The following is a 10,340-nucleotide window of genomic DNA, read 5'->3' on the forward strand; positions in this document are numbered from 1 at the left end:
TAGAAACTCTTCACCATTCCCCCTTCTCTTCTTCTCTTCTCTTCTCTTTTCTTGCTCGCGCACGGCTATGGTTGATGGAGCTTGAAGGAGGAGGCTTGAGGATGCTTGAGCTAGCATCTAGGATCATGGAGCTACCGGTGTGTATGAAGGAGGAAGCAACTCATTTTTGCATCGAGGAAAGCTCACTACATTCATAGGTTTGGAGGCATGTTAGCTAGGTGAGAGGTAGCCACTAGAGCTTGCTTGGAATGCTTAAACAATAAGTAGTCCGTGGGTCTTGGCGGTCAAGCGAGAGCTCTCACAATCACTTTCTTGAGTGAATGCCCTCCTTAATAGGCCATCATTTGAGGAGGAGATAATGGAAATGGTATTCCTTATGAATAAAAAATAATATACTTGGTGCTCATAGTCTAGGAAATATGGAAATTTATTATCTTAAGCTTCACTTTAGTGGTCACATTCATTACCACTCCACTAGATAACTAATGATGAGCAAACAAATCCTCTAATGGATGTCTTCCAAACTAGGTGACTTAATGGATGAGAATTTGATAAACTAGAAAATGATCTTAAATAGGCCTTTTATTCTTGTAATAGCTTTACTTCTTAATATTCTAGTATATCTTCTGTCTAAAGCCAAGCGAAGGGTTTCTTTATTGACATTCAAAGAATAACACTAGTGCCTCAGTTATGAAATTTTCTGTACTCATTCTCTAGAAGTCAAAGTCGCTTCCTTAAGTTTAGGTCCATAGTTACTAATCTCTAGATATTAATATTGAAAAAATAATGACTATATCCAAGGAACTTCAGAATCAATAGTCATATGATAAGCCACTATTTGCCTAGTTTCGAGGAAGGGACTAGCAATGGCTTTGTTTATTTCAACCACCCACATAGAATCATTCAATTCACATCATAAATAGTAAGCTTTTTTATATTTGGTGGTACCTATTTATTATTAAACAAACAAATTGTGAAGCTAGATATATATTATCATGGAAAGTATGACCATAGGCTATTGCTATCAAATATATTTAGCTTGTTACAATACCTTCATTCTCAAAAATCCAAAGCCAATGAATAGTGTTGCATCATTAACTTGCCACCACAGATTAAACTAAAAATATATAAAGAAATAAAACAAAAGAAATTAGATCCTCTGTGATTGCTAGAGTGGGGCCTATTTGATCTAGAGGGCCCAAGATTAGAATACATCCACATCACCCTAAATCTCAACATGTGAAGAATAAACACAACCACCTTAATGGTCCTTGCACATAACCTTTTGCAGGACCAAAACACCTTAGCATGGTGACTACTTTTTTTATGTTTGTAAGAAACATTCAATTAAATTTTTTAGTCCTAATTGGCCTAGTAATTGCACATGTATGATTTTTTTTCATTGAGGATAGTGGCAATCGGTGTGATTGATAAGAACATCCTAATCAAGAGGGGTTCTTATTGAGACTACACCTACGGTTTACCATGAAATGTACTAGGCACGCCACTAGGAATCTTTGCAACACATGTATCATGTTATTTTTTGTGCCTCTCTCACATCTATGAGATTCTAGCTCATCAATTCCTATGCCTTTTGTTAGATGTTTTATCATTGTATGTAGTGATTTGAAATAGGAAGAAAATGAATGTAAGATGGACTTAATGTCAAGATTGTGGGAAAGAAGGAAGGAGTCTCACTTGTAGCTTTCTCACTTACACAATGGGAGAATACACACAAAGGTGGAGGCTGAAAACAGTTTTTCTCTTCTTAGTTGTGTAAGCCAAAAAGAACTCTAGTACAAAGAAATAGAAGAATCCTATATATGGGTCTTACACCAAACTCAACTAAGGTGGCATACTAACTGAGCCACGAACTAGAGTAGATAAGGATAGCTATCATCTAGCTATTATTCATGGGCGGTGTATCCACCACATCTACATCTAATAAGTCAGTGACATAAATGCACAATGGTCACCCTGGCATATCACGAGTGGAGCTCGATATCTCAACACTCCCCCTCGAGCTCAATCCCAATTCTTGCACACCAAGCAGATCTCTGAGCTTGCGCAGCTTCTCTGCGCCCAATGCCTTCATGAATATGTCAGCTACCTGATCCTCTGTGCTGACATAAACTAGATCAATAAGACCTGGTAAAACCCTCTCCCCCACATAGTGATAATGCACCTCAATGTGCTTTATTCTAGCATGATAGATCAGGTTATTTGCCAAGTGTATTCTACTCATGTTGTCACAATAAATGACAACTTGCCCATCTGTAGGCTGATGCATATCATAAAGTAGCTTATGTAACCAAGCTACCTCACATGCAGCCATTGCTGCACCCGTGTACTCAGCCTCTGTACTCGACAAGGCAACTCTAGGCTATTTCTTGCTGCTCCAAGTGACTACAGCACTCCCAAAAGAGAACACATATCCACTGGTAGATTGTCTATCAGAAATACTACTAGCCCAATCAACATCAGTGTATCCATGCAACTGTATCTGAACCCTAGTCTCATAAAGTACTCCATACTGCAATGTGGACTTCACATACCTGAGTATGCATCTAGCCGCATCCAAATGCGGTTTCTTTGGAGCCTGTATAAACTGACTTACCAATCCAATAACATAGCTCAAATCTGTCCTGGTAATATTCATATAAATCAAACTTCCTACTATGCGTTTGTACATAGTAGGGTCTTCCAGAAGCTCACCTTCATCTATGCTCAGCTTCACATTCTGCTCCAAAGGAACTGAAATAGGCATACAATCTATCATCCCATATTTGAACAGCATGTCCAATCCATACTGCCTCTACAAGAGCCGTATCCCACTTGGTGATCTAATCACCTCAATACCCAAGAAATAACGCAGCTCTCCCAAATCCTTCATCTCAAACTTCTGCTTCAATAGCATTTTCACATGAAGGATATCTTCATCACTATCACCTGTCATAATCAAATCATCAACATAAATGACAAGTAGCATAATACCTTTCTATGTTTTTCTCACGTAAAGTGAGAAATCTGCCTTGGAAATTTGAAAGCCAATAGTGACAAGATACTTTCCTATCTTGTCAGACCATACTCTAGGTGCTTGCTTCAAGCCATACAAGGCTTTCTTCAACCTGCAAACAAACTCATGATGAACAGCATGCACATAACCTGGTGGCTTCTCCATATAGACCTCTTCTTGCAAATCACCATGCAAGAAGCCATTCGTTGCATCCATCTGATTTAAAGACCATCCCTTTGATGCAGCCATAGCAATGACTGCTCTTACGGTTTCCATCCTTGCAACCGGACTGAATGTTTCTTCATAATTAATGCCATATGTTTGTGCATACCCCTTGACTACTAATATTTCCTTGTATCTATTCAGAGAACCATCTGCATTGTGTTTCACCTTATAAACCCACTTACAACCAATTGCATTCTTATCTTTAGGCGAAGGTACCAATTTCCATGTAGCATTTTCTTCCAAGGCATCCATTACTTCATCCATGGCTTTCTCCCATTTTTCTTTTTCCATGGCTTGCTCAAAAGAAGTGGGTTCTAGTTCTTGTATCACTTTGACCATATAGGCATAGTGAATGGCTATAAATCCATCATATTTCAACCTATCCACAGGATACCTAGCTCTGGTAGACTTGTGCAAAGTAGGTTCACTCCCAGGTGCTCCAAAATATCCCTGGTCTTCCTTACTCTAGGTGTAACAATAGAAGGAATACCCAACTCATCATCAATGCTTTGTTCTGAGCCACTGGATTCACGATCCACATAAGAGTGACCTGCATTCACATCAAGCATTGGTTGATCTACCTTCTCTTTTCCTTTTCGTGAAACCTGCATACCACTATCTGCATTGTTTTGAGGAGACTCTCCTGATCTCAATCTGTCTATCCATGGCGAAGAATGTGAACCACTGCTAGAGGACACTCGAGGTCCACTAATATTTTGTGACTGTTGCTGTGAATTATGTGCAGCATTACCATTTTGTGCATCTACATCATCAATCACATTTACTCGTTCATACCAGCTACTCATCTCATCAAAAATAACATCTCTGCTCACTATAAACTTACGAGTGGAAAGGTTATAGCATCTATACCCTTTCTGCTGCAAAGAGTAACCAATAAAGATGCACTTCTCAGCTTTTGGATCTCAACTCATCTGGCACGTGAACATAGGCAATGCAATAAAAAATCTTCAAATGAGAAATATCTAGTTTTCTACCAGCATACCTCTCCTCTGGAGTCATCCCATGTATTGCTGCAGTGGGATTCCTGTTCATTATGTAGATTGCTATAGTAACTGCTTCAGCCTAGTAAAAATCTGGCAAGTCTTTTTCATTGAGCATGGCACGAGATGCCTCTCCAATATGCCTGTTTTTACTTTCTGCAATTCCATTTTGTTGTGGGGTATGACTTCATGGATATTGCTGCTTTATGCCATGCTCTTACAGGAACCTTACAAACTCATTTGAGAGGTACTCTCCCCCTCCATCTAACCTTAGGCATTTTATTTGCAGGCCTGCTTGTTTTTCAACCATAGCTTTAAGAGTTTTGAAATGCCCAAACACTTCACTTTTCTTTTTCATAAAATACACCCAAACTTTTCTGCTATAGTCATCAATAAAAGTGACAAAATAATGACAGTCTTCAATAGATACAGCTTTAGTAGTCCACACATCAGAGTGGATTAATTCCAATGGCTTCTTGCTCTCTTGAACATGTCTAAGAAATGGTTTCCTTGCCTATTTTCCAAATTGACAGGCTTCACATACCTTATGCATTTCTGCAACCTTGAATTTAGGCAATCCTGCAACAATATTTTGGGCTTGCATTGATTTAAGTCGCTATACATTAACATGACCAATGCATTTATGCCAGATATCAATATTTGCAACTACACCGGTCCCATGTGCAAACATTGCTGCACTCAATTCAGGCATGTCTGCATCCAAAGTAAACATTCTGCCCTTCTTCTTTCCTTTTTCTATCAAGCGACCTTTTTTTTTCATATCCTCAATAAAGCATCCATGAGAATTAAATCTGACCTGCAAACCTTGCTCAACCATTTGACCAACAAAAACCAGGTTCTTGGTGATATTCGGGACATGAAATACATCCGACAGGTATTTCTTTTTCCCATCCTGCATAGACAAATGAATTTTTCCAATCTGCACAACAGGATGTGCAGTATCATCATCAGTCTCCACAAATCTTGGTTTTTCCATTTTTCTTGCATCCTGCATCCATTCTACATGACCTGTCATGTGGTTTGATGCACCTGAGTCAACATACCACACATCGTTGCTTTCTTCTGCACCATAAACAAATGCTCATTTCTGTCATCACCTTGTCTACTAGAAGATGCATAATTCCCTCGTTGCAATTTTCCATTCATGATGTCATTCTGCTTTTTATACCAGTCTTTAGCCATATGACCGAGTTTACCACAGTAGTAGCATTCAACATTGTGGTTTGCATTTTGGCCTCTTTGCCATCCACCACGACCTCTTTGGCTTCCCCTGCCTCTAGAGTTATCATGTCCTCCTCCATAGGACTGGTTTTCTTGAGTGTGCTACATATTCTGATTTCTACCACGGCCTCCAGATCGGCTTCCTCTACCTCTGCCTCTACCTCTTCCAGCATTTGAGTAGAAGACAACTTCTTTTGAAGTTCCTCCTGAGGAAGATGCACCACCATTTCTCTGCTCTTGAGAAATTAGAAGAGCAATCAACTCCTCAAAATCAGAAAATCTTTCACAAATGGAAATCGATGTTCAAAACTATGCATAATCCTTTCCTAGACCATTCAAGGTCATAGAAACTAAATCATCATCTTTCACTAGCGACCCAATGGAAGCAAGTGCATCTGCCATCTTCTTCACCTTCATGTGGTAGTCATTGATGCTCATACTTTCTCTTTGCACATTGTGCAACTCTTGCTTGAGTTGCATTTTCCTGGCTTGCGTATTTGTGCTATACATTTTTGACAAAGTATCCCATGCCTCCTTTGGCATACTTGCATCCTGAATATGCACAATCATAGAGTCTGAAATGCTGATAGACAGCCAGTACATAACTTTCCTGGCTCTCTCATGCAATCCTTTAAATATGTGTATTTGCTGTTGATTGGGAACATCAGGAAGAACTAGTTCTTCTTCATTTCCAAAACGATTTTCCAATATCCTTATCGCGTAAGGAGATTCGTCATTCTAAACTTCCATGCTTGGAAGTTGTTCTTGTCAAGCTTTTCAGTGACAATCTATGAAAGAGAATCAGATGCCATTACAGAACACTGCAAAAAATTCTGTCACTGCAAAAAACACAGCTTCAGTCTCACAAGGGCAAATTTGCAAAACTGACGAAAGTGGTATTTGACCACACAGTCACTTCCTAGTGACGATTTTGCATCAATAGGCAACAAGGATGATTTTGTAACTCCCAATGTCTCTGCGCACAGGCATACGATGCAATTTCTACAGTAACTTTTCATCGACCTGTAGAACAATGGTGGCACAGCAAAAAACAGGGCCTTTTCCTGAGTGCGTGCGAAAAACTTCCGTCTCCAAAACAGGCACCGAAATGGCCTCGAATCAAAAAGAGGGCAACCAAGGGCGAAAGCCCTTGTTCGCAGGATATATTACCCTTTTGCTACACCGCGAAGGGTCTCTCAATCTGAGACAATGCACTCTTACACTTTCTGGCTGTGCTACCTGCAGAGACCTGCTCCCAAACTCAAAAAATGAAAGTAACACTGGTCCTCTTACCAGAACACCACGAACTTGGTTTGCTTTCTTGAGCTCCTTACCACAAACCAGGCTCTGATACCATGTCAAGATTGTGGGAGAGAAGGAAAGAGTCTCACTTGTAGCTTTCTCACTTACACAATGGGGGAATACACACAAAGGTGGAGGCTGAAAACAGTTTTCCTCTTCTTAGTTGTGTAAGCCAAAAAGAACTCTAGTACAAAGAAATAGAAGAACCCTATATATGGGTCTCAAACCAAACTCAACTAACTAAGGTGGCATACTAACTGAGCCACGAACTAGAGTAGATAAGGATAGCTGTCATCTAGCTATTATTCATGGGCGTTGTACCAACCGCATCTACAACTAACAAGTCGGTGACATAAATGCACAACGGTCACCCTGGCATATCATGAGTAGAGCTTGATATCTCGACACTCGAGAGATGTGAAACTTGCAAAGCAAAACAAATAGCTATAAATGCAACAAGTTTTTAGTGTAAAGGCTTCTTTTATCACAATAATGAGTTAGTGGGATGGTCTATTTTTTCCCCATTCTGATGGGTGCATTCGATGGTTGATACACTCTTGAAATAATTTCATGTATTAGAGCCACTAAAATAAAATTTTCCCTTGCTCATGTTTCAATGCATGTGTAGGATGTACTTGCACCATTCAAAAGGTCATTCACTTGCTTTACTAGGGTATGCAATGGTAAATCACAACTAAAGTATTATGCTTTTGTTCCCATGAGACTTTTTTGCCATTCAAAGCTAAACTAGTAAGAAGAGTAAGCGAATAGTATTTTTTGACAATTTTTTTTAGCTAGTAAGAAGAACTAGTAAGAAGAGTTAGTGAATAGTATTTTTTGACAATTTTTTTTAGCTAAACTAGTAAAAAGAGGTGGAGTATTTAACACAGCACTATTCGTGAGATCTGCTCACCCATGGAGGCTCACCTCTTCCACTTCGGCCTCTAGGAAAAAGAAGGCAACTGACAACATCTTTGACAATGCATGCACCATGGTTTGTTTGAGCCACCTACTACCTTCTCTGCCAAGTAAGTTCCTTTCATCCCATATGACCCTCTTGACGAGGGGTATTTGTTGGACAAGGTCATTTACAAAATCAAGGATGGTTTGGTTCTTGATGTTGAGCATGATATGGAGGCCCTAAGGAATATGATGTGAAGTATTTGAACTTTGTTTGATTTCTATGTTAGTAAAACTACTTGGCCATTTTGGATCAAGTGCTTGGAGTAAGGAAAATTGTGTACTTCCTGAGATGGACAGATGATATTGTAAATGCTTTTCAAGGGAATTTGAATTTGTTCCATGCATAACAATTGGTCAATGAGATGTTGAATTTGAATGACTTGTGGGTGAAGTAGTGTGGTATCAGTCACACGGGGAGCTTTAAGGATCTTGGCATGATGGTCTTGTTGAGTCAAGAGAAGAGGTTAAGGAAAATGAATAATCTTCTCATTGATGTCAACTATGCATCAACTATTGATATATCTGTAACACTTTCAACTTATTTTGATGCACTTGGCATTCCTCCTATTGTGTTTTTGCCAGCAAACAAAATCTGAATTGCCCACTTGGTGTAACAAATTGCCAATGGGGTAGTCTTATTGAGCCTGGACACCAATTTTGATAGGTGCATGCATCTAATTTGAGAAGTGATAGAATCAATGCCCATATACTTGGCTAATTCATTATAAAGCCTTCACTCGGAAGGCCAGAAAACTATAGCCATAGAGATTTTAAGTGGGACATTCCTCACTAGGTTATTATACCTCGAAGCAATCATGGGAACATCTATGGATTCTGTTAGGGGTTTGTTACGTGCAAAGAACTTGGCTTGATTAATCGATTTTCCAAGCTAGTTGGTGCACAATCCGCAACAACAAATGCCAATCCAGTGCATCTATATTATAAGACCAGGTGGAATAATTATACACCTGTGAAGGCCAACCCCTTTTTTGCATCTGCTATTCAAACTAGTGATTTAGTATCCATTGATCATGCAGTTTCTACCCTTTGAAATTTTGAGGAGATTGTGAGAGGTTATAAAAGAAGAAATAATGGATGTTGGTTCTTTGGCTAATACGATAGAAGTGTTTACTTTCCCAGAAACTTGCATGGTAGTATCTGCCTTGATGAAGTTGCGAGAGAAGAATGTAATTGGGCCCAACCAATCATACTATTGTTATGAGTGCAGTTAATGGCCTGATGTTCATTCATTCCAAAATTGCTTACCAATTGAAGGAGATACCAGAGTTGCAATCAAAGTATGCTACCCTCCCAATTGAAATAAAGATTAGTTTAGGGTCTCTCTCATAGGCACATTTTTGAGAAGGAAACTAACCTAGAGTGTCAATATCTTTGAGGTTATTTGCACATTTCATGTTGACAAGTGGAATGTGCAACCACTATTTCTATGGTAAATCACATCTCTCATTTTGATAAGATCATGATGTCTCGGATTTATCTTTATCATGCAAAAGAAAAACTCATGGGTTAGAATTTAGAATATCTCTGATGTTGTGTAACAAGGACAGGCTGATCATGGAATTTTGCATATCTCTGACATTGTGTAATAAGGACAAGCTCATCATTATGATACCCATAAGTTTGTTCTTATGTCTCCTATTATAAGCTTTGTACTTCTTTACTATCTTTCACCACTTCTTGACCTTCTGAGTTAGACCATGATTGTATCTCTGATGTTTTGAGCTTTATAGGTTCGAGTGCTAAGTCAGCTACTACTATGGAGCTTATAGGATACCTATGAAATGGGTGCTAATGGAATATGGCATAGGCACATTTTGGAGTAACAAACTGACCCAAAGTGCTAGTGTCTCTGAGGTCACATGCACATTTCATTTTGACAGGTGCAATGTGCAACCTCAGTGTTTTTGTGGTAAATTTCATCTTCCATATTTTGACAAATGGCACATTTTTCTTTGGAGTTATCTTTATGCTACACAAGAATTAAGCTTTATGGACTGGAATTTTGTGGATCTCTGATCTTATGTACTAGTAATAGTGAAAGTAGTAGGCACTTTTATTTTCGAATAAAACACTAGACATCATCTCCTATTGCCATGCCTTGTGAGGGATGTGTGAATTGTTGTAAGGTGAACCTGATCATTAAGGTACCCACAATTTTTTTCATATGTCTCTTGTAATAGGTTTTGACCACAATGAAGATTATTGTGATGATGAAGGCCTTGATTGATGCCCTTTGTTGGTGGTCATTGAATGCAATGGAGAGTGTCAAAACTATTACTCACATTTGAAGCTTACTTAAATATTCATGATATGTATGGAAAATGCCATGTAGATGTTCTTTGCAATATGTCCTGAATTTGTATGCTTTTATTCAAATGTAACTTATTAATGTTATGCCAGGTGAAGTAGAGAAAATATCTTTGAAGAAGCCTAAATCTCAAGTACTCATAATGAAGGTTTTGTGGAGAATCTCCAAGATACAATTGGTTCTAATTAATACATGGAAAAGATTCAGGAAGCTACCAAATAGTTTGTGACTTTATTGAGACTTTTTTTTTACTTGTTAAATT

The 10,340-nt window shown here is 38.7% G+C and overlaps 1 pseudogene; it reads left to right on the plus strand.

Annotated features, from left to right (window-relative positions):
* Positions 1 to 9,099, plus strand: part of LOC148009382 (threonine synthase, chloroplastic-like) — a 37,355-nt pseudogene extending 28,256 nt beyond the window's left edge.
* Positions 9,100 to 10,340: the final 1,241 nt, after the last annotated feature.

This window comes from Lygodium microphyllum, unplaced genomic scaffold (genome assembly GCF_053477565.2).
Source record: "Lygodium microphyllum isolate KBCC unplaced genomic scaffold, Lygodium_microphyllum_v1.1.10 scaffold_31, whole genome shotgun sequence".
Classification (NCBI taxonomy): domain Eukaryota; kingdom Viridiplantae; phylum Streptophyta; class Polypodiopsida; order Schizaeales; family Lygodiaceae; genus Lygodium; species Lygodium microphyllum.